This window comes from Petromyzon marinus, unplaced genomic scaffold (assembly GCF_048934315.1).
Source record: "Petromyzon marinus isolate PM22_M1 ecotype Great Lakes invasive population unplaced genomic scaffold, UKy_Petmar_22M1.pri1.0 PM_G_Scaffold_19, whole genome shotgun sequence".
Taxonomy (NCBI): Eukaryota; Metazoa; Chordata; class Hyperoartia; order Petromyzontiformes; family Petromyzontidae; genus Petromyzon; species Petromyzon marinus.
The window spans coordinates 56,306-83,077 of NW_027422750.1; the positions used below are offsets into that span (position 1 = coordinate 56,306).

The 26,772-nt window shown below is 44.8% G+C and overlaps 2 long non-coding RNA genes across 2 annotated transcripts; both read left to right on the forward strand.

Annotated features, from left to right (window-relative positions):
- Nucleotides 1-10,040: 10,040 nt before the first annotated feature.
- On the forward strand, nucleotides 10,041-13,520 carry LOC142912082 (uncharacterized). The gene is made up of 2 exons (XR_012933911.1): nucleotides 10,041-10,108; nucleotides 11,231-13,520. It is a non-coding gene; the product is annotated as an uncharacterized LOC142912082 (long non-coding RNA).
- Nucleotides 13,521-15,418: 1,898 nt separating this feature from the next.
- On the forward strand, nucleotides 15,419-17,876 carry LOC142912081 (uncharacterized). Its single transcript, XR_012933910.1, has 3 exons — nucleotides 15,419-15,971; nucleotides 16,809-16,947; nucleotides 17,740-17,876. It is a non-coding gene; the product is annotated as an uncharacterized LOC142912081 (long non-coding RNA).
- The last annotated feature ends 8,896 nt before the right edge of the window (nucleotides 17,877-26,772 follow it).

A 26,772-nucleotide genomic window follows, 5' to 3' on the forward strand; every position in this document is an offset into this window, starting at 1 on the left:
AGTGTGCGTACATACAGACACGAACAAACACGCGGGTGCACATACACACACGAGCGCTTACTTGCATACACGGACGAGTGGAGATGCACGCACGAGTGTGGTCACCACCTGGCTAGCTACACTAGTCACGTGATAACTAGTATAGTAAACTATACACTACACTATACACTACTATAGACTACACTATACACTACACTATACTAAACTATACACTACACTATACACTATTATACACTACACTATACACTACACTACTATACACTACACTATACACTACACTATACACTACACTAAACACTATTATACACTACACTACACACTACACTATACACTACGCTACTATACACTACACTATACACTACTATACACTACACTACTATACACTACTATACACTACACTATACACTACACTATACACTACTATACACTACACTATATACTACACTATATACTACACTATACACTACTATACACTACACTATTATACACTACTATACACTACACTACTATACACTACACTATACACCACTATACACTACTATACACTACACTATACACTACTATGCAATACACTATTATACACTACACTATACACTACTATACACTACACTATACACTACACTACTATACACTACACTACTACACTACACTATACACTACTACACACTAGTGCTGCACTAGTCCCCAAACTGCAAAGACAAAGGCTCCCCAATGTAGACTGACGCATCCACAGACCCACTCATGGACCCACGGACTCGCACAGAAACCCACGGACTCATCGACTCCCACTGGGCGTGCGCTGTTAGCGAGCACCGGTGAGGATCGTGATGGAACAACACCAGGGGCTGGTGTGGACAGAACCACGGCTGGCCGCTCGTCTCTCACATTCTGATGTTAGCACCCCCACCCACCTCACCACCTCCTTAATTATGGCTGAGTCCACCTAAGTGACGCTCAGGACTGCTTCAGGTAAGGGGCCGACCTTAAATGACGTCACGTGATTTTAGAGGATTTTTGACCCCCCCCCCAATCGTCACACGACGTCACAAAGTCAGACCCCTCCCCCTCAAATATGACGTCACAAAGCTCTGCCCCCCCCCCCCCCCAAAAAAAAATAAAACATGCTTCAAATCTCTTTAAACTATTGTTGTCATTGTAGTGCGTTGTAAATGTGGCGCTGCACTCTGATGTTGTCGGTAGAAAACATTACAAAGTCTATTTAAGTAGAACGCGTTTATATTTATTTAAAGTTGCGTAATTTGATGTGACGTCACATTTCTCAACCCCCCCCCCCCCTTGCCACACATCGTCACAAACGTCTGACCCCGCCCCCCCCCCCCTCTAGGTGCGTGACGTCATTCACGGACGGCCCCTAATTGTCGCTGGTATTGGCCGTGAGCGAGAATGGCGCAGCGCCGCTAACCGCTACGCCGCGATGGTGCCCTTACCTGCATGAACGGAGACGCGGTCAGACGATGGGTGAGCCGTTGGTGCGGGCAGGACGAGTGATCTTGGGCGTACCTCCTGACGTGGAAAGCGAGGGAGGTCGGAGTGCGCGTGTGAAGAGAGACGGCAAGGGGCGGGAGGAGAGGGGGGCGATCGGACGGAGCGGAAGCAGGAGGACGAGGGCAGGAGAGACAGCGGAGCCTTGGAGGAGTCTAGGCACGCTTGATGGTGAAAGTTGTCGTGGACGCACGCTGCAGAAGAGGAGAAAATCGTCACGCTCGGCGCCACACACAGCCAGACGTAGCTCACCTCATCCGTCTTGCTGACGATGTGTGGGACGACTAGACTCTGATTGTCTTGTAGCTCTGTGGAAAGAAGGAGAGGTGTCTTGGGTCAAACAAGGCCCTCTGCCACCGGTGTGGGCGGGGGGGGGGGGTACCCTAGTGGAGGGCTGAGCGTGGGAGTGAGTCGAGGGGAGGATGAGTGGTGGTTGACATGAATTTGAATTCTTATACATGCTATGTATTGTAACATTTATTGTCTTATGGGTTTACATATGGTAGAACATATAGGCTATTAGACGAGGACCAATTCAGTGCTAACATCGTTAACACGGACCCAAATCGTCATCAGGGACCCACATCGTCAACAGTGACCCACAACATGAATATGTTCACGTTTTTATTTGTTGCGGTTGCACCCGAGTCAAGGGCCGCACGGCTCACAGGGCTCTACACCTAACACATGAAACTTAAATTAAACTGAAGACGACGTCTCGCCAGCATGCGTCTATCATCCACGCGTGGATTCTGTCACGCGACTTCCACGATTTCGCCTGAGAGTCTCCTGCTGCGTGCCCCCATAGGTCTTCTCCATCGGTCGCTGGGCTCGCGTAGACCATTCATCCGCGTGGTCCACGTGGTCAAAGAAGAAGTTGGTACCAGCCGAGGCAGCACAACGCCAGTAACACAGACTTATGTTAATGGTCGATAAGAGTGAAGTACAGTACGTCATAACCCACTCATGTCAAATGCTTGCCACAATTCGTCGCTATTGGTCACATAAAGAACTTGGAATTGCTAATGCTGTGCCACCTCAGGTTCTAAGGCAAAGTGAAATGTCTGCTCTGGGCCGGTCAAGGATTCCATTTCTGGGATGAAACTGTCTCACATTCACAACACGTGATAAAGCATATAAGCAGTATGCACTGCTGTAACCTTAGCAGGTCCTACCACAGTATGCACTGCTGTAGTGAAAGCAGGTACCACCACGGTATGCACTGATGTAATTATAGTAGGTACCACTAGTTGGTATACCTACTGTAATCATAGCAGGTACCACCACAGCAGTATGCACTGCTGTAGTGAAAGTAGGTACCACTAGTCAGTATACCTGCTGTAATCTTAGCAAGTACCACCACAGTATGCCCTGATGTAATTATAGCAGGTACCACTAGTCAGTATGTACTGCTGTAATCATAGCAGGTACCACCACAGTCAGTATGTACTACTGTAATCATAGCAGGTACCACCACAGTATGCACTGCTGTTATCATAGCATAAAAATATATAACGATACTATTATAGAATGTTAACGAAACGAACATACATTTTTAACTAATTTAGGATAAACATTAAACTTAATGAGTATGGATAAATATACTGCATTAGCATACAGATTAAAATTAATTAGCATACCAAAATTAGCATAGGACAACCGTTGACCAATCGCTGCGCACCATCGCCGGAGACGCGCCCAGGTTTGCCCTTGTGCGTGTGAGTGTTTAGTTTTGTTTTAATTATTTTAATCATTAAAGTTCGCGAGTGTCAAGGTAAGCTACGTTGACTTTTTTTTAAAGCATTTTCTCAAGAGAACCGTTGTTGCTGCTGCTGCTGTTATTGTTGTGAAAGGCTCGGTACACCCTGAGGCCTTGCCTAGACTAGGACAGCCTTGATGTCACGTGGGTCCACACTCTTTGCGTCTTTCGGAAAAGTGACGGAGGTAGAAAATAAAATTTATTTATTATGTTATTAAATTTATATCTACGTTAAATTTAATTTGAAATTTTGATTAATTTAAAATGTATTTTATACCTACGTAATTTTTTTTATAAATGAATATTTTTTTTATAATTTAAATTCATTTTATTTTATACATACGTTAAATTTAATTTAAATGTGTAATAAATTAAATTTTATTTCATACATATGTTAAATAAAATTGAATTTTTTTGTGAATCAAATTTATTTAAATTTATTTTATACCTACGTTTAATTTAATTTTTTTATAAATTACATTTATTTCAATTTATTTTATTTTATACCTACGTTAAATAATTTTTTTATAAATTACATTTATTTAAATTACATTAATTTTATACCTACGTTAAATTATTATTTTTAGTAAATTTATTTAATTTAAATTTATCTAATACCTACGTTAAATTAAATGTTTTAATAATTTAAATTTATTTTATTTTATTTTAAATTTATTTTATTTCATACCTACACATGTACAGTCATTTTAACTGCTCTGACTGCTACAAGCTAAGTGTGGCCTGGAAGCGTATTATTAAGTAATACATTTTACAATTACAATTCCTTATAGAGGAACCCCATGCTAATGAACTGACTACGTATCTATATAATTAAAAGACCGCACACAGATGTCGCAAAAGTGGACCCCGTTGTCAATGATATAATTTGATGCACGTACAGCAGTTGCTGTATGTACATCATTAAAATTACACCGATTGCAATACGTCACCAAAGACGACACAATTTTAATTTGACCCCCGGGTCTGATCGCGTTAACTGTGCAGGTGGCGGGTCGAGAGGTGACTTGCACGTGTGTGCAGCTTGTTGAATATTGACGTGCGATGACTTGTGGAGAGGAAGAATGATGATGATGGCGATGCAAGTCTTGAAGTCTGACGCTGTTCTCCGAGTCGTGTAGCCTACCGCGTGCGACTTTGGGGATTGCGTAATGTCATTTTAGTTTCCTCTGTGGAACTGTGTGAACAGACACACACATTCACAACTTTGCCTTTGATATATATGGAGATTAGTAATAAATTGTTAATTTAACTACTTTCATGTTGATGGATTGGAAATAGGAATAGCACTGGCTCACCACGGGGCTTATCGCGTGGTATCTGGGCACTATAATTTGACCCCACAGTTTGTGAGTACAGTTTGTGAGTACAATTCCTCGCAAGTTGCGTCCACAGAGACAGACAGACTGACAATGACGTTTCTAGGTAAGAGTAAGAAATTAATCTACGTGTCGAGGAGAGACGAGAGAGCCAAGAGGTCACCTTGGGAGACGGGGCGGCGCGTCAACCTTAGTCACGTGACGGAAGCAGTGTGGGCGTGCCGTGCGTGTGTGTGTACTATGTGTGTGTACTTTGTGTGTGTACTTTGTGTGTGTACTGTGCGTGTACTGTGTGTGTACTGTGCGTGTGTACTGTGAGTTTGTGTGTACTGTGTGTGTGTACCGTGCGTGTGTACTGTGTGTGTGTGTACTGTGCGTGTGTGTGTGTACTGTGAGTTTGTGTGTACCGTGTGTGTGTACTGTGCATGTGTGCACCGTGTGTGTGTACTGTGTGTCTGTGTGTACCGTGCGTGTGTACTGTGCGTGTGTGTGTGTACTGTGCGTGTGTGTACTGTGTGTACACTGTGTGTACTGTGTGTGTACCATGTGTGTGTACTGTGCGTGTGTGTGTAACGTGTGTGGCGGTAGTCTAGCGGTTAGTACGCTGCTTACGAACATAACGACTCGAGTTTGATTCCCGCTCACAGCCAACACCCAGTGACGATTATTTGAACCGGTTCTGGGCCTCCCCTAGGTCGACTCAGCCTCAAATGAGTACCCGGTGTGGTGTACAAACATCGCCACTTTGGGAGACAAAGGCGGTCGGGCACGGTGCTGGCCACCCACCCCGTCGTGTACCGTTCCGGCCTTCATAGGTGGCGCTGCTACTTGCTAACAGCACTTGCCCCAACAGTCTGTTAAGGCTACACGGGGGTTCTTTGTCTTTGTATCACCACCCAGGAGTCACGGAGCTTTTGAGGCTCCGAGCCACGTGGGGATCCACAACAGCGTGAGGCGGTGCCACTCACAGGTGAGACTCGGGGATATGTGATTTCTAATCGATAGCCATCCGTCAGTTAACCCATCGCAACTGCTGAGTCTGTCACGCGACTTCCTCCTTCCAGCGAGCCTTTGACACTTCACATGGCCTCAAAGTGTACCTGGCCTGGCACGGGCGCCACGGCGATGTCACTGCCACTTACTGGCGAACGGCGGTCGTTGATGTCGGTGTCGACGGCGGCCATTGTCATGGTACAGGTGCGCGTGGTGCATCGCTACCCCCGGCAAGACGCTGCGGGAGGGGCCAGGAGGAAGAGCGCAATCGGAGTACCACGATGGAGAGAGAGAGGAGAGGCGGGGATGGGGGAGGACAGAGAGGACCAGGGGGTGGGGGGGATCGACCAGGGGGAGATAGATGGGGTGAGATGAGAGAGCTCGTGAGGCAGAGGGCACAGAGGGAGATGGCCAGAATTGAGAGGGGCGGAGGAGAGGGCGGAGAGAGGCCACGGAGAGTGAGGGAGAATGTGGAGCGGGGGCGGGCGGGAAGAGAGCATGAGACGCGGGCGAGGGAGGGGGCAGGAGGAGGTGGACGGTTGGAAGAGGGGGTCATGGGGCTAGAGGAGGAGCAGTGGGCTCGTAGAGAGCTTGCTCGACGGAGGGGAGGGAGAGACGTGCGCGGGGAACGGGAGGATGCGGGCGGGGCTTTGGGAGCGAGGGAGAACGTGGACCGGGGGGGACAAGAGAGGGAGATGCGGGCGAGGGAGGGCGAGAGGGGTGGACGGGCGGGGGGAGAGGGACCCGGTCAGGCAGAGGGGAGTGGGAGATGTGGTTCAGGCGGCAGAGCGGCGTGTGTAGGACATGGAGGGGGCCAGATTGAGGGCAATGAGAGAGGTAGATAATAGAGTGGAGAGGATGTTAGTAAACAGGCCTCGATTGGAGAGAGAGGCGGCCAGATTGAGGGCAGAGGGAGAGGTGCGTAGGCCAATGGACAGGGGAAGAGCGGAGGTGGACATTGTCAGAGGGGCCGGTGGCCCGGGTGGAGAGCAGCAGATAAGAGAGAGAGCGGGAGAGATGCTAAGGTGGGAGAGAGAGGGAGCACGAAGGAGAGATAACAGAGGGGTAGATAGGGGAGCAGAGAGGGAAAGAGCGGAGGCAGACATTGTCAGATGGGCCGGTGGCCAGGGTAGAGAGCAGCAGATAAGAGAGAGAGCGGGAGAGATGCTAAGGTGGGAGAGAGAGGGGCTTGGAAGGAGGGGAGGGAGAGAGGTAGATAGAAGAAATGAGAGAGAGGTGGCACACAGGGGCATGGAGGGGGCTGGAAGGATCAGAGGTGGTAGAGAGGTAGAAGTGTCGATTGAGAGGGTTAGGCAATACTTGGACAGAGCGTGGAGAGTCGTGGAGGCCGAGAAGGGTCGAGACCGGGGGGCGGGGGGGGAGGTGGTCGTGAGAGACAGAGGAGTCGCGGAGAGAGATAGACGGCAAAGGGAGAGGGGGGAGGGGGGGACAAGAGAAGGGGGAGAGGGGGGAGGGAGGGGACAGTTAATGCACATGATGCGGCATATCGCGAGAGAGAACCGCTTGGTGGGAGTGGTAGATAGGGTGCTGGGTATTGGGAACAGGGGGCGAAGGTGGGTGGACAGAGAGGGAGGGAGAGAGAGAGACAAGACCCCGGCTTGTCGTTGTTGCATCAACGACCGCTGATAGATGATGTTTGCAGGGAGGGGGGACTTTGAGGGGGGTGAGGAGAAAGCAGCGGCGCAGAGATTCAGGCTACACTGCACTACCAACACAGCAGAGACCCCAGTTCGATTCCCGCTCCTGGCCAACAACAACGGTGACGATTATCTGAACCGGTCCTGGGCCACCCTCCTCTAAGCACCGACTCGGTTTCAAGTGACTGGCGGTGTGTTCATGAACACGATTTGGAATTTAAATGCAGCGGGTGTGTGGCGTGGGACTCACACGGAGAAGAACGGAAATATTAAGGATATGTTTTTCAAACGAACGGTTGTGTGGGTTGCGTTGTGTTCATTAAAGTTACTTGCAATTCAAAGACAGGTGTGTTGTTGGTGGTTGTGATGGCAGATGATAACATTGTGAGGAGCAATGCCTGAATCCTTACCATTGGGGTTCCTCTAGAAATGGCAAAAAGCCACTGAGAGTGGCCACGTGGAGGAGAGGCTGCTACTCTGTACAGAGCTGGACCGGTACTACCTGGATCTCTGTGGCATTCAGGAGATCCAGTGGACCGGCTCTGGCTCCAATCATCATGAGGGGTGCAGAGTCCTCCACTCGGGGCAGGAGACTGCCAAACAACAAGGAGTGGCTCTTATTCTGAAAAAAAGAATGAAGGCGGCATGGGAAGGTGGCAGCGAGGTGTGGGAAGCTGTAAGCCCCAGGCTACTTTGGGCTCGCCTCCCCATCAACAGGAGGCAGAGAATGGTGGTGGTGGTGGTGGCTGCTTACGCCCCCACCGAAGATGAACATCAGTGGAGGGATGCAGGCAAGCCCGTGGATTCAGATTCCTTCTGTGACCTCCTGTCACAGGTGTTAGCTAAAAGTGGCTCCTCGGGATAGAGTCATCCTGTTGGGTGACTTCAATGCCCGAGTTGGTGATGATGCTGGCACCTGGTCTGGAGCGATTGGAAGGCATGGGCCAGATCAACTCAATAACAATGGTAGGAGGCTGTTAGACTTCTGTGCAGCCTATGGGCTTGTCATTGCCAACACGCTGTTCTGGCATCTGTGCATCCAGACAACATCATGGATTCACGCCGGGTCCAAGCAAGAACATCCGCAGGACTATATAGCAGTGGACCTGCTAATGCAGGCCCATGTCCTTGACACCAGAACCTACAGTGCTGCTGACCTCACTGACCATTAGCTTTTCATATGTAAGATCTGTGGGCTGGGTAAATCTGCGAGCAGGAGCGAGGTACAATTAAGCTCCCAAGCATTCACTACATTATAAACAACATATTTGCACTCATAAGTCGCTTGCCTAATTGCCTCAGCAACTCGGTGTTTCGTATCGAATCTCATCTCAAACAATCGAAGGGCGCCCCTAAGTGGCAGCTGCCCCTGCGTGGCACAAGGTGGCCCTCCACCGGCCTGCACCTGGCATGAGTCTGTCGGTACGGGGCGATCATTGACACGTCATCTACATTGTGGAGTTTCCGGATAATGTTTGGAATTACCACAATTTTGACCGTGACACCAACATGCAATGACCTGTGCGTTGTGAGTGACACAATACTCTGTTTGACATCCGCCGTGAAGCAGAACAGCACATAATGTGGTGACTGTTACTGGAGTAGCCAGGTGTGCCTGTCGGATTTGAACTTTGAACCTCTGCAACAAATAGAGAATGCGCTACCATATTCCTGGTTCTTTCGGTAAAGATTAACGTAGATAGAAAACAAAAAAATAAACAAAATAAAAGATAAAAAAATGAAAAAATGTAATACAAATAACAAATAAAAATAATACATTTAAAAAAATTAATTGATGATAAGATGCCATGGGTCGACTGACTCAGATGACTGGCCAATGCACCGCCTTTGCCCCCCACTACACACACACAGTGTGTACGTACACACACACACAGTAGCTGTACGTACACAGTGTGTACGTACATACACAGTGTATACGTACACACTGTGTGTGTGTGCGTACACACACACACAGTGTGTATACACACAGTATGTACGTACACACAATAATGTCCACGTTGTAGTTGCTGAGTTCACGCACCCAAGGGAGGGGGCAATGGAAAATGAAGCTAAATCAACTTAAACTCCATCCATGCTCTGTGACGTCATCACTCAGCATGACCTCATCGGCATGAAGTGCCAGCGGGAGGTGTACCTCGCTAGGGACGTCATGTCACCAAGGTATTCACACTCCCCCAACCCCGTCCACAGCGCTCTTGAGCGTGACGTCACCTCCGCTTGGGTCACTGCCGATATCCAGTGGCAATCCTTGTTTGGGCAAAGCTACGCCCAAGTGACTGAGGTTCATTAACATAATGTGTTCGTATTCTTAGTTTTTTCGGTAAAGTCATGAATTACTGCAGTCACGAAAGCTTTAAATCAAAATATAATGTATTCGTTGAAGCCGTTGGGTTCAGCAGCCACGCCCCATCCCTCGACATAAGGGAGGGGCGTGTCTCTTACCCCGGAAGTGACGTCATGTTACCTGCTTACCCGTGTGATGTCGCGAGGTAACAGGAGGCTGCCGATCCACGCTTGCATTGAAATCCGAGGTGAGAAATTCTCATGGTGGTGGTTGTTGTTGTTTACCAAGGTAGAGCCTCTCTCTCTCTCGTAGGGATGTCAGTTGAGTAGCAGCGAGCATGGGGATCGATGTCCAGGTTGGAACTTTACAACGCGGGGCCTAGCCACGCGGGGCCTTGCCTCCTGCCCTCGCCTGATTGCATTCACTTTAATTATCTCGCTTAAGTTTAATATTCACGCAGTTTTTATTTTCGTTCTTTTGTTACCAGGCCAAGCCCGCTTGAGCTGCTATACCGCTCTTATTATCAGAAGCGACCTGCGCACAACAACACAAGGTGAGGCTTTGTCAACGTGTGTGAATGTTTTGACTTAAAACTTTGGTGACTGCAGGAATTCATATTCTTGGTTCTTTCGGTAAAGTCACGTAGATAGAAAATTAACTTAAAATAACAGATAATAAATTTAATGAAAAATAAAAAAAATTGAAAATGAAGCAAAAAACCCACGACGTTTCGATCGCAACACAAGTGGTCTTTATCTTATTGAATTTAATCTGTTATTTTTATTTTCTATCTACGTTACTTTACTGAAAGAACCAACAATACGTGCGTCAATGTATCTATCGGTCAAAGACGCTAAGCGCGTGCCGCTGTTGACTCTGAATGTGTGGATGGGAACACCTTCACCACGGGGAGAGAGAGACAGAGACACGGATAGCCTCGGCTATGTTGATGATCCTCGATTCATTATTTGGTGGAGTGAGGAAGAATTAATGCTGAGCAGATGAAGGTGGCCAGGCATGGTGCTGGTCACACCACCACCTGTTTACTCACGGCAGTGTGTGACAGTGTCAAGTTTGTGTTTGCAGTAAAGTCTATTAACTAGGTTGAACACGGAGGTTATATCAAAGCAATAGTTTATTTTTGTTTTCCTCTGGAACTCTTTGTAAGAATGGAAACAGGATGTGAACACAGCACACACATTCAGCTGAAGTCAGAACTGTTCATCCCCAGCATTCAAGAACATCTGAGCCTGGACTCACACCTGAGTTGCGATTGAACATTAATTCATGCATTTCTGCAAAACACAAATAGTATTGTTTTCAAAACCCTTTGCTATGTCAGCTGAATTTAGTTTTCATAAATATTCATTTTGTAGTCAGACAGCGGAAATTGTGTGCTTAGAGTTTTGGGTTAACATTCATCTTGAAGATATGAAGGCTTCCAGGCATATTAATGACATTTTCCCTCTCATTGTGTGCCATAACAGCCTGTGGAGAGAAACCCTTCAAGTTGCAGTGTGTGCGTGAAGGCGTTTGCACGTTCATCAAATCTGATGAATTTGGGAAACTTTTTCACATCATGAATATATTAATAAGTATAGACGTGTAAGTCACGTGTGCATTCCTCTGTGCCTGACGTGTAGATGGTGTGGATATTCTTTTTTTCTGTCTGCAGCTGACGCTTCCTCTGCAGATTTGGTCTGATGGAGCAAAGGCACTCAGCGCAGCTCGGTACGACAAGTCAACAATGCGACCAGCGTGCATACAGCACGGACCGGACTGGAAATTTGACATGGCACCAGAGAAGTCACACAGGAGAGAAACCCTTCAAATGTACTGTGTGTAACAAGGCATTTGCATGGCCATCAGTTTTTCAGAACCACCAGAGAACACACACGGGAGAGAAACCCTTCAAGTGCAGTATGTGCGTGAAGGCGTTTACACAGTCATGTAATCTTGTAACACACCAGAGAACACACACGGGAGAGAAACCCTTCAAGTGCAGTGTGTGCGTGAAGGCGTTTGCACAGTCATCTGCTCTTAAAGAACACCAGAGAACACACACGGGAGAGAAACCCTTCAGGTGCACGATGTGCGGGATGGCGTTTACACAGTCATGTAATCTTGTAACACACCAGAGAACACACACGGGAGAGAAACCCTTCAAGTGCAGTGTGTGTGGGAAGGCATTTTCAGATTTATCTACTCTTAAAAAACACCAGAGAACACACACAGGCGAAAAACCCTTCAGGTGCACGATGTGCGGGATGGCGTTTACACAGTCATATAATCTCGTATTACACGAGAGAACACACACGGGAGAAACCCTTCAGGTGCACTCTGTGCGGGAAGTCGTTTGCACGTTCATCAACTCTTCAAGTACACCAGAGAACACAGAAGCATCAGAAGATCCACAAGGAGTGCAGTCTGAAATCAGCTTGTGAAAGTCAAAGTACCGCAATGAGCCCATCCCTCATGAAACACGAACCGGACGAAAATCCCAGCTTGGACACTTTTAAAGGTATCGAGGTGAAATATGAAGAGGTGATGGTGAAATGTGAAGAAGTGAAGAGCGAAGAAGTGAAGGTAAAATGTGAAGATGAAGATTCAACTCCAAAATGGGACCTTCACATCGTAAAGCAGGAGGAGAATTCTGACTGAGGCAGAGTGAGGCAACTCCCAGCAGTTTGTGGAATTGGAGGTGTGGGTGGACTTGCTCCTAGACAATACAAAGTCAAATGGAGACCCGGTAGATGTGTAAGCCAGAGACGATGTCGCTACAATGGATGCACCTTTGTCACAGGCCTTTAATGACAAGAATGTGAAGTTGGACACTTTGTGGGCCCATGGGTTGGGTAGATCTCTAACCAGGAGCAAGAGCCAATAAGCTCCCAAGCATTCACTATGTTATAATTGCTTTTACATGGTGCTTGCTTAATCGCCTCAGCAACTCGGAGTTTTGTGTCGTACCTCGTCTGAAACACTCGAAGAGCATCCCCAAGTAGCAGCTGCCCCTGTGCGGCACAAGGTGGTGGCCCTGCACCGGCCTGCATGTGGACAAGAGCCTGTCAGTAGGGAGCGATGATTGATGCGTCATCTCAGTTGTGTAGTTTGTAGGTAATGTTTAGAATTTGCTACATTTTCACTCAGACGCCAGCATGCAATGGCCTACTCGTTTTGAATGACACAATAGTATGTTTTACATACACTGTGAAGCAGACTGTGCAACTTTTTTGTAAAAGCTTCTTGTTAATGCGATGTAACGTGATGCAGTATGTTTCACTGAAGTAATCCAATTTTGTTAATGTGCCTGTCAATAATTTAGAATTAATACTTGCTTGATTTTGTGCATACTTGTAACATTTGATCTGTAAGGGTCAAACATTGAATAAGTGATGTTAGGACAAAGTGTGTGTGTGTGTTTTGGAAGTAACCTGTACAGAGAACTCAGGTGGGACCCGTTGTTCTTGTGATACAGGTCAAATGGTGTTTTTGTGTTCCACGAAGCGTCTGCCTCTGGAGCAACTCATCGTCTTTGAAATAGGTAGCACGCTCGGATCATTCATCAGTTACAAGGCATACCACTTAAAAGTTACATGTAGCGGAGGAGGTACATTCTCTACAACACGAATTGTAGTTTTGTCTTACGTGTTGACGTAGATTTTGTCTAACTAGGACTAGAAATGCACCTTGCTGATTAACGTCTGGATGTTCGTACCTGTCGGTTGAAGCAAACCCCACTGCTGTTGTTGAGACGCTGTGCACCAATAAGGGTCCAACACATTGACGGCCTTCAGGCCAGGAAAGTCACAACATTTGCACACGAAGGACGCATTCACGCAAACACCCGGTGCTCCGTTTTGAAGTTTTAAAATGAAACATCTTTGAATTGTCTTGTGTTTTGAATTAGATGATTTTTATTTCTTCATTAAAAGCTTGTATCAATTTACATCTGGAAGACTTCATTGAAAAGGACATTTCGTGTGAATTTTCTCTCGTCATTAAGTAGACGGCCTTGCCGGGGGTTCGGTTCAATGCGAACACAAACAGTGTACACACACACAGTGTACACACACACAGTGTACACACACAGTGTACACGAACACAGTGACACAGTGACACACACAGTGTACACTGTGTGTGTACACTGTGTGTGCACACACAGTGTACACACACAGTGACACAGTGACGCACACACAGTGACAGTGTACACACACAGTGACACACACACAGTGACACAGTGACACAACAACAACCGCCATTTGCTACTAAGTGGCGGTGACGTCACCACGACGCTTGTGCCAAGCACAGTGACACACAGTGACACAGTGACACACACAGCGACACACAGTGACACACACTGTATACACACAGTGTACACACACACAGTGTATACACACAGTGTACACACACAGTGTATACAAACAGTGTACACACAGTGTACACACACACAGTGTATATACACAGTGTATACACAGTGTACACACACAGTGTACACACACAATGTACACACACACAGTGTACACATACACAGTGTATACACAGTGTAAACACACAGTGTACACACACACAGGGTATACACAGTGTACACACACAGTGTACACACGGTGTACATGCAGTGTATACACCCAGTGTACACACACAGGGTACAGACAGTGTATATATACACACACACAGTGTACACACAGTGACACACGGTATACACAGTGTATACACACACACAGTGTATACAGTGTACACACACACAGTGTACACACACACAGTGTACACACACAATGTACACACAGTGTACACACACTGTACACACACAGTGTACACATACGCAGTGTACACACACAGTGTACACACACAGTGTACACACTGTACACACACAGTGTACACATACGCAGTGTACACACACACAGTGTATACACATAGTGTACACACACACAGTGTACACACACAGTGTCTGTACACAGTGTACACACACAATGTACACACACACATAGTGTACACACACAATGTACACAATGTACACACAGTGTACACACACACACAGTGTACACACACACAGTGTACACACACAATTTATACACACAGTGTACACATACGCAGTGTACACACACAGTGTATACACATAGTGTACACACACACAGCGTACACACGCAGTGTACACACACAGTGTATACACATAGTGTACACACACAGCGTACACACGCAGTGTACACACACAGTGTATACACATAGTGTACACACACAGTGTACACACACAGTGTATACACAATATACACAATGTACACACACAGTGTACACACACACAGTGTACACACAGGGTATACACAGTTTACATACACACAGTGTACACACACAGTGTACACACACACAGTGACACAGTGACACACAGTGTACACACAGTGACACACACACACACAGTGTATACACACACAGTGTACACACACAGTGTATACACACAGTGTACACGCACTGTATACAGTGTACACACACAGTGTACACACACAGTGTATACAAACAGTGTACACACATACAGTGTACACATAGACACCTGGGAGCCAGAAATCTTTCTGATGGGCCAAATACTCATTTCACTCATTAAATGCAAATAAATTTATAACATTTTTGACATGCGTTTCTCTGGATTTTTGTTGTTATTCTGTCTCACTGTTCAAATAAATCTACCATTAAAATTATAGACTGATCATTTCTTTGTCAGTGGGCAAACGTACAAAATCAGCAGGGGATCAAAATATATTTTTTATTTTATTGTTTCCATTCTACGTGGTGACTTTACCCAAATAACCAAGAAGATGAATCCCTGCAGTCACGAAAGCTTTAAATCTAAATTGCAAGTGCTTTGAGTGTGTGCACGTGCCGTGTGCGTGTGGAAAAAAATGTACGATACGCTTATGGTGGATATGATTAGGTAATATCGTAGTATCGCCATATCGCGATAACTGTCGGAGTTAAATGTTGTACAATTCTGCAAGAGCGTTCCGAACTTTGATCGCGTTGTGTGAACGTCATCATTTGGAACGAACCAACTTACCGCTTTAAATAGGGGGGGTCGCAGACACGGTAATATTTTTTAAAATATATAAATATATACATCTACAACAGCAATACAATGACGGAGCGACCGTGACTATTACAGATCATTCAGCATATATTGTTTGAGTTTATACAATTCAAATTATGTGATGGAAGTGAAAGTATAAGATTGATAGTTTGAGCATCAACCCTTCGCTGGGAGTGGTAGCTTCCAAGTGCCAATGGCTGACGCCTCAAGCGCGGCTCCCAGGACGCTTCGAAACTGTTCGGAACATAACGACTCCCCACCCCCACCCACCCCACCCTAAACTTGCACGAACAATTCCTCTCGCCCCTTAAAACTCTGAGCAGGATTGAACTCACGCGAACCGGTAAGTGGGTGTTTTGGTTTTAAAATTTTTACGAAAAAAAAAATCCGGTGTTGTGTGACCCCCGTTGCGGCGGTGACACCGCAGGCTGTGGTTGCTCCCCGCCGGGGAAGGCGTCTCCTTCTCGGTAGGCAATCCAGGCCATTCAGGCCCTCCCTGGCGTCTCGAGCCTAGTCTGTCACAAAGAAAATAAACATTTATACATGCTTTGTGGAACTGTTTTCACAGTAAGATACACAGGCAGCAGTCGTAAGAAGAAAGGCTGAAATACAATCGTCAGTAACAGAGGCGTTATGAAAAAGGGCCATTGCACGATTATGCACTACAGTATTTACTTTTAAGGGCAGTGTTATTGGTAAATTTGTAGGGGTTTTTCTCTCGTGATATACCCGTCTTTGTGTTTGTCCTCATGCTTTGGGTTTCGGGCTGTTCCACGCGAGTTTGAAGCCTTTGGTTAAACGAGGTAACACAACGACGGGTCAAGTTATCTCTTGATGCATCACAGCTGTCATAACCCGTACGGTTTACCCCGTATTCTTGTACAGAGACATTGAGTTTTCACGCCCATACGGGGTACAGCCGTTTCAATACGGGCAAAAAAAACATGATTTGGTAACATAATATTGTCTGTTTGTTTGTGTTTCTACATTGTGATGGGACTCCGTAGGACGAACGTTGATATTTATAAAGACACGTGGTGGCCGATACGGTCTGAATTGATCTGTAATAAGGTAGGGGCACTGATTGATAGGGGGTTGACAGCTACGTGGTGGTGAGTGTACTCGAAGTGAATGTCTATTTGTGTTTCTCCCTTGTGATGGCACTTTGTTGTTGTTTTAGGCGGCTGCGGGACTGTGCAACGTTGGTGAGCGGCATAGGAGCGGTGGGGGCAACATCCATTGTAGAGTACAATGTCACTACGCTCCCACGTCTACGCTACCCTCCTCCACCAAGCCGCCACACGGACGAGCGTGGTGAAGTATGGTCAAATCACGACCCGGGGCGGCGTGGGGAGACCCTCGTCTGGCAATGGATTAACAAATTGGCTCTTACTGTATACCTCCATATATATAAAAATATGCAAGGTTGTGATTGTGTGTGTTGTCTGTTCAAAATGTTTAGCGTACTTCCCGACATGCAACAAAACTGGAAATTTGCCATGTGGGTACTTTCCAGACTGTACACCGTGCAAACATTATACAAATACACTTTTGTGTTGTTTTTTGGGGGGGGAGCTCAATAATGTATAGATTTTTTGGACGGCAAGTGAGCTGTGACGTCAAATCTGTCACGTGACCCTCGCATGTGGAAGCGTCACGCATTGTAGTGTAGCGGTTAGCGCTGTCTGTGTGTGTGTCTGTGTGTGTGTCTGTGTGTGTCTGTTTGTGTCTGTGTGTGTCTGTGTTTGTGTGGAAGCGTAACGCATTGTAGTGTAGCGGTTAGCGCTACGCCGCGCTACGAACCCTGCGACTCGAGTTCGATTCGCGCTCACGGCCACCACCAGTGACGATTATTTGAACCGCTTCTGGGCCTCCCCTAGGTCGACTCAGCCTCAAACGAGTAACTGCTGTCGTGTGAACATCGCCACTGGGGAGACAAAGGCGGCCGGACGTGGTGGATCCAAGTCCCGGGCGAAGCTGGGTAGTACAGCTAGTCGTGAATACATGAATGAATATAGACGTCTAAGTCACGTGTGACTGTATATATTCATTCCTCCATGGCTCGATACTGACGTGTAGATGGTGTGGATATTCTTATTTTCTGTCTGCAGCTGACGCTGGTCTGATGGAGCAAAGGCCCTCAGCACAGCAAGCCGGGACGACAAGTCAACAATGCGACCGGCGTGCATACAGCACGGATCGGACTGGAAATTTGACACAGCACCAGAGAACACACACAGGAGAGAAACCCTTCAAGTGCACTGTGTGTGGGAAGGCATTTTCAGATTCATCTGCTCTTAAAACACACCAGAGAACACACACGGGAGAGAAACCCTTCAAGTGCAATGTGTGTGGGAAGGCATTTTCAGATTCTACTACTCTTAAAAAACACCAGAGAACACACACGGGAGAGAAACCCTTCGAGTACAGTGTGTGGGGGAAGGCATTTTCAGATTCATTTGCTCTTAAAACACACCAGAGAACACACACGGGAGAGAAACCCTTCAAGTGCAGTGTGTGTGGGAGGACATTTTCAGATTCATCTACTCTTAAAACACACCAGAGAACACACACGGGAGAGAAACCCTTCAAGTGCAGTGTGTGTGGGAAGGCATTTTCAGATTCATCTCATCTTCAAAGACACCAGAGAACACACACGGGAGAGAAACCCTTCAAGTGCAGTGTGTGTGGGAAGACTTTTTCAGATTCATCTACTCTTAAAACACACCAGAGAACACACACGGGAGAGAAACCCTTCAAGTGCAGTGTGTGTGGGAGGACATTTTCAGATTCATCTACTATTAAAACACACCAGAGAACACACACGGGAGAGAAACCCTTCAAGTGCAGTGTGTGTGGGAAGGCATTTTCACAGTCATCTAGTCTTAAATCACACCAGAAAACACACACGGGAGAGAAACCCTTCAAGTGCACTGTGTGTGGGAAGGCATTTTCACGGTCATCTACTCTTAAAACACACCAGAGAACACACACGGGAGAGAAACCCTTCAAGTGCAGTGTTTGTGGGAAGACATTTTCATGGTCATCTGCTCTTAAAAAACACCAGAGAACACACACGGGAGAGAAACCCTTCAAGTGCACTGTGTGTGTGAAGGCATTTTCACAGTCATCTGCTCTTAAAACACACCAGAAAACACACGGGAGAGAAACCCTTCAAGTGCAGTGTGTGTGGGAAGGCATTTTCACAGTCATCTGGTCTTAAATCACACCAGAAAACACACACGGGAGAGAAACCCTTCTAGTGCACTGTGTGTGGGAAGGCATTTTCACAGTCATCTGGTCTTTAATCACACCAGAGAACACACACGGGAGAGAAACCCTTCAAGTGCAGTGTGTGTGGGAAGGCATTTTCACAGTCATCTACTCTTAAAAAACACCAGAGTACACACGGGAGAGAAACCCTTCAAGTGCAGTGTGTGCGGAAAGGCATTTGCACATTCATCAAATCTTCTAGTACACCAGAGAACACAGACAGGAGAGAAACCGTAGAGGTACACTCTACGTGGGATGTTTGAACAGTCATCAAATCTTATAGTACACCGGAGAACACAGGTGCACTCTGCGGGAAGGCGTTTGCACATTCATAAAATCTTCAAGTACACCAGAAAACACGGAAGCATCAGAAGATCTGCAAGGAGTGGAATCTGAAATCAGCTTGTGAAAGTCAAAGTGCCACAATAAGCCCATCCCTCATGAAACAAGAACCGGACGAAAATCGCAGCTTGGACACTTTTAAAGGTATCGAGGTGAAATATGAAGAGGTGATGGTGAAGAGGGAAGAAGTGATGGTGAAGAGGGAAGAAGTGAAGGTGAAATGTGAAGATGAAGATTCAACTCCAAAATGGGACCTTCACATCGATGGAGGCAACGTAAAGCAGGAGGAGAATTCTGACTGTGAGGCAGAGCGAGGCAACTCCCAGCATTTTGTGGAAGTGGAGGTGTGGGTGGACTTCCTCCGAGACAATCCAAAGTCAAGTGGAGACCCGGTAGATGTGTAAGCCAGAGACGATGTCGCTACAATAGATGCACCTTTGTCACAAGCCTTTAATGACAATGTGAAGTTGAACACTTTGTGGGCCCGTGGGTTGGGTAGATCTCTAACCAGGAGCAAGAGCCAATAAGCTCCCAAGCATTCACTATGTTATAATAATTGCTTTTACACGGTGCTTGCTTAATCGCCTCAGCAACTCGGAGTTTTGTGTCGTACCTCGCCTGAAACACTCAAAGAGCATCCCCAAGTAGCAGCTGCCCCTGTGTGGCACAAGGTGGTGGCCCTGCACCGGCCTGCATGTGGACAAGAGCCTGTCAGTAGGGGGCGATGATTGATGTGTCATCTCAGTTGTGTGGTTTGTAGGTAATGTTTAGAATTTGCTACATTTTCACTCAGACGCCAGCATGCAATGGCCTCGTTTTGAATGACAATAGTATGTTTTACATACACGGTGAAGCAGACTGTGCAACTTTTTTAAAAAGCTTCTTGTTAATATGATGTAACGTGATGCAGTATATTTCACTGCAGTAATCCAATTTTGTTAATATGCCTGTCAATAATTTAGAATGTATACTTGTCTGGTTTTGTGCATACTTGTAACATTTGATCTATAAGGGTCAAACATTGATTAAGTGATGTTAGGACAAAGTGTGTGTGTGTTTGAAAGTAACCTGTACAGATTACTCAGGTGAGACCCGTTGTTCTTGTGATACAGGTCAAAGGGTACTTTTGTGTTCCACGAAGCATCTGGAGCAACTCATTGTCTTTGAAATAGGTAGCACGCTCGGATCATTCATCAGTTACAAGGCATACCACTTAAAAGTTACACGTATAGGAGGTACATTCTCTACAACACGAATTGTAGTTTTGTCTTACGTGTTGACGTAGATTTTGTCTGACTAGGACTAGAAATGCACCTTGCTGATTCACGTCTGGATGTTCGTACCTATCGTTTGAAGCAAACCCCACTGCTGTTGTTGAAACGCTGTGCACCAATAAGGGTCCAACACGTTGACGGCCTTCAGGCCAGGAAAGTCACAACATTTACGGCACACGAAGGACGCATTCACGCAAGTACCCCATGCTCCGTTTTGAAGTTTTAAAATGAAGCATCTTTGAATTGTGTTGTGTTTTGAATTAGATAATTGTATTTCTTCATTAAAAGCTTGTCTCAATTTACATCTGGAAGACTTCATTGAAAAGGACATTTCGTGTGAATTTTCTCTCGTCGTTAAGTAGACGGTCTTGCCCGGGGTTCGGTTCGATGCGGCCCTTTACCTGGTTGGGATTGCGGGATCGAGATAAGGCGACACGGAGCTGGCCGTGCGAGAAGACCGCCGTCTGCAGATCGATTCCAACGTAATCGAACGTCTGTCCCTGCGCCTCCGTTGTCCATGCAGGGGGTGCGTAGGTTTGCAGCGCCCCCTGCATGAAAACAACGGAAAGTGCAGCGCTCATCACAGATAAAGTTGTGCGCTTATATTTAAAATGTTATTCTTTTATAAGGTGATGTTGAAATCGGAAAGTGTTTGATTATTTCAATCAGATTAATTCATTATTATGCAACACATATCTGAGCTTTTGTGGTCCTGTTGAGATCAAGTTGGAAAGAGTCCGTGACTATAACTTCGCTCAATATTGTAAACGTGTTTCTATTATTTAGTTATTGTTGTTTAATACCAACTACTTCAGATAATGGGTTTCAAGATGTACTTGAATGGCACGTTCATTGTTCCGGTGTTTAATGGCTTGGACGTCGTGGCAAACGGCTTCCATCGATGTGGAAGTCAATGGTGGATGATGATTTGACATTTCGGTGTTGATTTGGATTAGATTGTTTAACTGTTGCATACCGGGTGGTGAAATGTTTTGCCGAGTACCTGAACTGTTTGACCAAGTGAATTAATGAAGAGTTCGATACGAGTTTGAGCGTTAATATTCTTGCGGAACAACAAAGGTCGGATATTTTAAAGATTCCTGATCGTACGTTTATTGCGACAATGTTCACGGGGAACACGTGTGGAGGAGAGTTCCGGGTGAAGTCTCCCCTTACCTGGCAACCATGGTGGTTATCCGCTGATCACTCTCGCTCCGTCACAGCTACGAGCTGTAGGGACGGGATTCTCCACCCTGGCGCTGTTTTAATTCACGGCACCAAGAGTGGAGATCCTCATCCCTGCAGTTCCCTCCTGTTGTGCCGCAGCATTTACCGCGTAACGAGGCAATACAACACACACAGAGACACAGAGACACACACAGAGACACACACATACAGATACAGACACACACACAAATACACATCACACACACAGAGACACACACACGAGACACACACATCACACACACATCAAACAGAGATACACACAGAGACACACACCACACACAGAGACACACCACACACACGGAGACACAGAGACACACACAGAGACACACACAGACAACAACAACCGCCATTCGCCACTAAGTGGCGGTGACGTCACCACGACGCTTGTGCCAGGCTGTGCACCCACACAGACACAAAGATCAAAGAGACACACACGGATACACACACAGAGACGTACACACAGATACATACACACAGATACACATATACACATACACACAGATACACATACACACATACACACACGTACATACAGATACATACACACACATACACACAGATACACACACAGATACACACACACAGATACACATACACACATACACACGGAGACACACACATACACACAGATACACATACACACACAGATACACACAGATACACATACACACAGATACACACAGCTACATACACATACACACAGATACACACACACACTATTACACTATTCAACTACAGACGAGAGACCTTCTGCAGTGATCTATCAGTGCAGGAGCGGAGCTGCTGTGAGGCGAGGCGCTTGGAGCTCTCTGATTGGTCCAAGCGGCGACTTGGAGCCAATCAGATTTGGTTCCTCCCTAGCCACGTGACGCGGGATTTTTTTTCCCGCCAAATTTTTGAGACTCCTCCTCGGCCAGGCGCCATTTTGAGAGTCGTGAGGTGCGGATTTGAATTTTTATTTATTTTGGAGCAGAAATTAACGACGATGACGACCCCCCAGGGGTGCGACATCACCTCTCGTGAGGGAAAACGTGAGGTAAAAAGTGGCCTCAAATGTCCAGCCCGTGATTCGCAGATAGTTTAAATGCGCATTGTTGAATCTATGGGCAGTGCTGAGTCTATAGGGCAGTGCTGAGTCTATGGGGCAGTGCTGAGTCTATGGCCATTGACAATACAAACGATTTAATTTGTGAATAATAATGTAGCCTGGTTATTAAGTAAGGTGAGTTTACTGACAGTCTATAATGTAGACTGTAGTAATGGTTATTAAGTATGGTGAGTGTACTGACAGTCTATAATGTAGACTGTAGCCTGGTTATTAAGTATGGTGAGTGTACTGACAGTTTATAATGTAGACTGTAGTAATTGTTATTAAGTATGGTGAGTGTACTGACAGTCTATAATGTAGACTGTAGTAATGGTTATTAAGTATGGTGAGTGTACTGACAGTCTATAATGTAGACTGTAGCCTGGTTATTAAGTATGGTGAGTGTACTGACAGTTTATAATGTAGACTGTAGTAATTGTTATTAAGTATGGTGAGTGTACTGACAGTCTATAATGTAGACTGTAGTAATGGTTATTAACCTGAGTGAGTGTACTGACAGTCTATAATGTAGACTGTAGTAATGATTATTAAGTATGGTGAGTGTACTGACAGTCTATAATGTAGACTGTAGCCTGGTTATTAAGTATGGTGAGTGTACTGACAGTCTATAATGTAGACTGTAGTAATGGTTATTAAGTATGGTGAGTGTACTGACAGTCTATAATGTAGACTGTAGTAATGATTATTAAGTATGGTGAGTGTACTGACAGTCTATAATGTAGACTGTAGCCTGGTTATTAAGTATGGTGAGTGTACTGACAGTCTATAATGTAGACTGTAGTAATGGTTATTAAGTATGGTGAGTGTACTGACAGTCTATAATGTAGACTGTAGTAATGGTTATTAACCTGAGTGAGTGTACTGACAGTCTATAATGTAGATTGTAGTAATGATTATTAAGTATTGTGAGTGTACTGACAGTCTATAATGTAGACTGTAGCCTGGTTATTAAGTATGGTGAGTGTACTACAGTCTATAATGTAGACTGTAGTAATGATTATTAAGTATGGTGAGTGTACTGACAGTCTATAATGTAGACTGTAGCCTGGTTAAAGTATGGTGAGTGTACTGACAGTCTATAATGTAGACTGTAGTAATTGTTATTAAGTATGGTGAGTGTACTGACAGTCTATAATGTAGACTGTAGCCTGGTTATTAAGTATGGTGAGTGTACTGACAGTCTATAATGTAGACTGTAGTAATGATTATTAAGTATGGTGAGTGTACTGACAGTCTATAATGTAGACTGTAGCCTGGTTAAAGTATGGTGAGTGTACTGACAGTCTATAATGTAGACTGTAGTAATTGTTATTAAGTATGGTGAGTGTACTGACAGTCTATAATGTAGACTGTAGTAATTGTTATTAAGTATGGTGAGTGTACTGACAGTCTATAATGTAGACTGTAGCCTGGTTATTAAGTATGGTGAGTGTACTGACAGTCTATAATGTAGACTGTAGCCTGGTTATTAAGTATGGTGAGTGTACTGACAGTCTATAATGTAGACTGTAGTAATGATTATTAAGTATGGTGAGTGTACTGACAGTCTATAATGTAGACTGTAGCCTGGTTATTAAGTATGGTGAGTGTACTGACAGTCTATAATGTAGACTGTAGTAATTGTTATTAAGTATGGTGAGTGTACTGACAGTCTATAATGTAGACTGTAGTAATGGTTATTAAGTATGGTGAGTGTACTGACAGTCTATAATGTAGACTGTAGCCTGGTTATTAAGTATGGTGAGTGTACTGACAGTCTATAATGTAGACTGTAGTAATTGTTATTAAGTATGGTGAGTGTACTGACAGTCTATAATGTAGACTGTAGCCTGGTTATTAAGTATGGTGAGTGTACTGACAGTCTATAATGTAGACTGTAGTAATGATTATTAAGTATGGTGAGTGTACTGACAGTCTATAATGTAGACTGTAGCCTGGTTTATTAAGTATGGTGAGTGTACTGACAGTCTATAATGTAGACTGTAGTAATGATTATTAAGTATGGTGAGTGTACTGACAGTCTATAATGTAGACTGTAGCCTGGTTATTAAGTATGGTGAGTGTACTGACAGTCTATAATGTAGACTGTAGTAATGATTATTAAGTATGGTGAGTGTACTGACAGTCTATAATGTAGACTGTAGCCTGGTTATTAAGTATGGTGAGTGTACTGACAGTCTATAATGTAGACTGTAGTAATTGTTATTAAGTATGGTGAGTGTACTGACAGTCTATAATGTAGACTGTAGTAATGGTTATTAAGTATGGTGAGTGTACTGACAGTCTATAATGTAGACTGTAGCCTGGTTATTAAGTATGGTGAGTGTACTGACAGTCTATAATGTAGACTGTAGTAATTGTTATTAAGTATGGTGAGTGTACTGACAGTCTATAATGTAGACTGTAGCCTGGTTATTAAGTATGGTGAGTGTACTGACAGTCTATAATGTAGACTGTAGTAATGATTATTAAGTATGGTGAGTGTACTGACAGTCTATAATGTAGACTGTAGCCTGGTTTATTAAGTATGGTGAGTGTACTGACAGTCTATAATGTAGACTGTAGTAATGATTATTAAGTATGGTGAGTGTACTGACAGTCTATAATGTAGACTGTAGCCTGGTTATTAAGTATGGTGAGTGTACTGACAGTCTATAATGTAGACTGTAGTAATTGTTATTAAGTATGGTGAGTGTACTGACAGTCTATAATGTAGACTGTAGCCTGGTTATTAAGTATGGTGAGTGTACTGACAGTCTATAATGTAGACTGTAGTAATTGTTATTAAGTATGGTGAGTGTACTGACAGTCTATAATGTAGACTGTAGTAATGGTTATTAAGTATGGTGAGTGTACTGACAGTCTATAATGTAGACTGTAGTAATGATTATTAAGTATGGTGAGTGTACTGACAGTCTATAATGTAGACTGTAGCCTGGTTATTAAGTATGGTAAGTGTACTGACAGTCTATAATGTAGACTGTAGTAATGGTTATTAAGTATGGTGAGTGTACTGACAGTCTATAATGTAGACTGTAGTAATGGTTATTAACCTGAGTGAGTGTACTGACAGTCTATAATGTAGACTGTAGTAATGATTATTAAGTATGGTGAGTGTACTGACAGTCTATAATGTAGACTGTAGCCTGGTTATTAAGTATGGTGAGTGTACTACAGTCTATAATGCAGACTGTAGTAATGGTTATTAAGTATGGTGAGTGTACTGACAGTCTATAATGTAGACTGTAGCCTGGTTATTAAGTATGGTGAGTGTACTGACAGTCTATAATGTAGACTGTAGTAATTGTTATTAAGTATGGTGAGTGTACTGACAGTCTATAATGTAGACTGTAGTAATGGTTATTAAGTATGGTGAGTGTACTGACAGTCTATAATGTAGACTGTAGCCTGGTTATTAAGTATGGTGAGTGTACTGACAGTCTATAATGTAGACTGTAGTAATGGTTATTAACCTGAGTGAGTGTACTGACAGTCTATAATGTAGACTGTAGTAATGGTTATTAAGTATGGTGAGTGTACTGACAGTCTATAGTGTAGACTGTAGTAATGGTTATTAAGTATGGTGAGTGTACTGGCAGTCCATAATGTAGACTGTAGTAATGGTTATTTAGTATGGTGAGTGTACTGACAGTCAATAATGTAGACTGTAGTAATGGTTATTAAGTATGGTGAGTGTACTGACAGTCTATAATGTAGACTGTAGTAATGGTTATTAAGTATGGTGAGTGTACTGACAGTCTATAATGTAGACTGTAGTAATGGTTATTAAGCTGAATGAGTGTACTGGCAGTCTATAATGTAGACTGTAGTAATGGTTATTAAGTATGGTGAGTGTACTGACAGTCTATAATGTAGACTGTAGCCTGGTTATTAAGTATGGTGAGTGTACTGACAGTCTA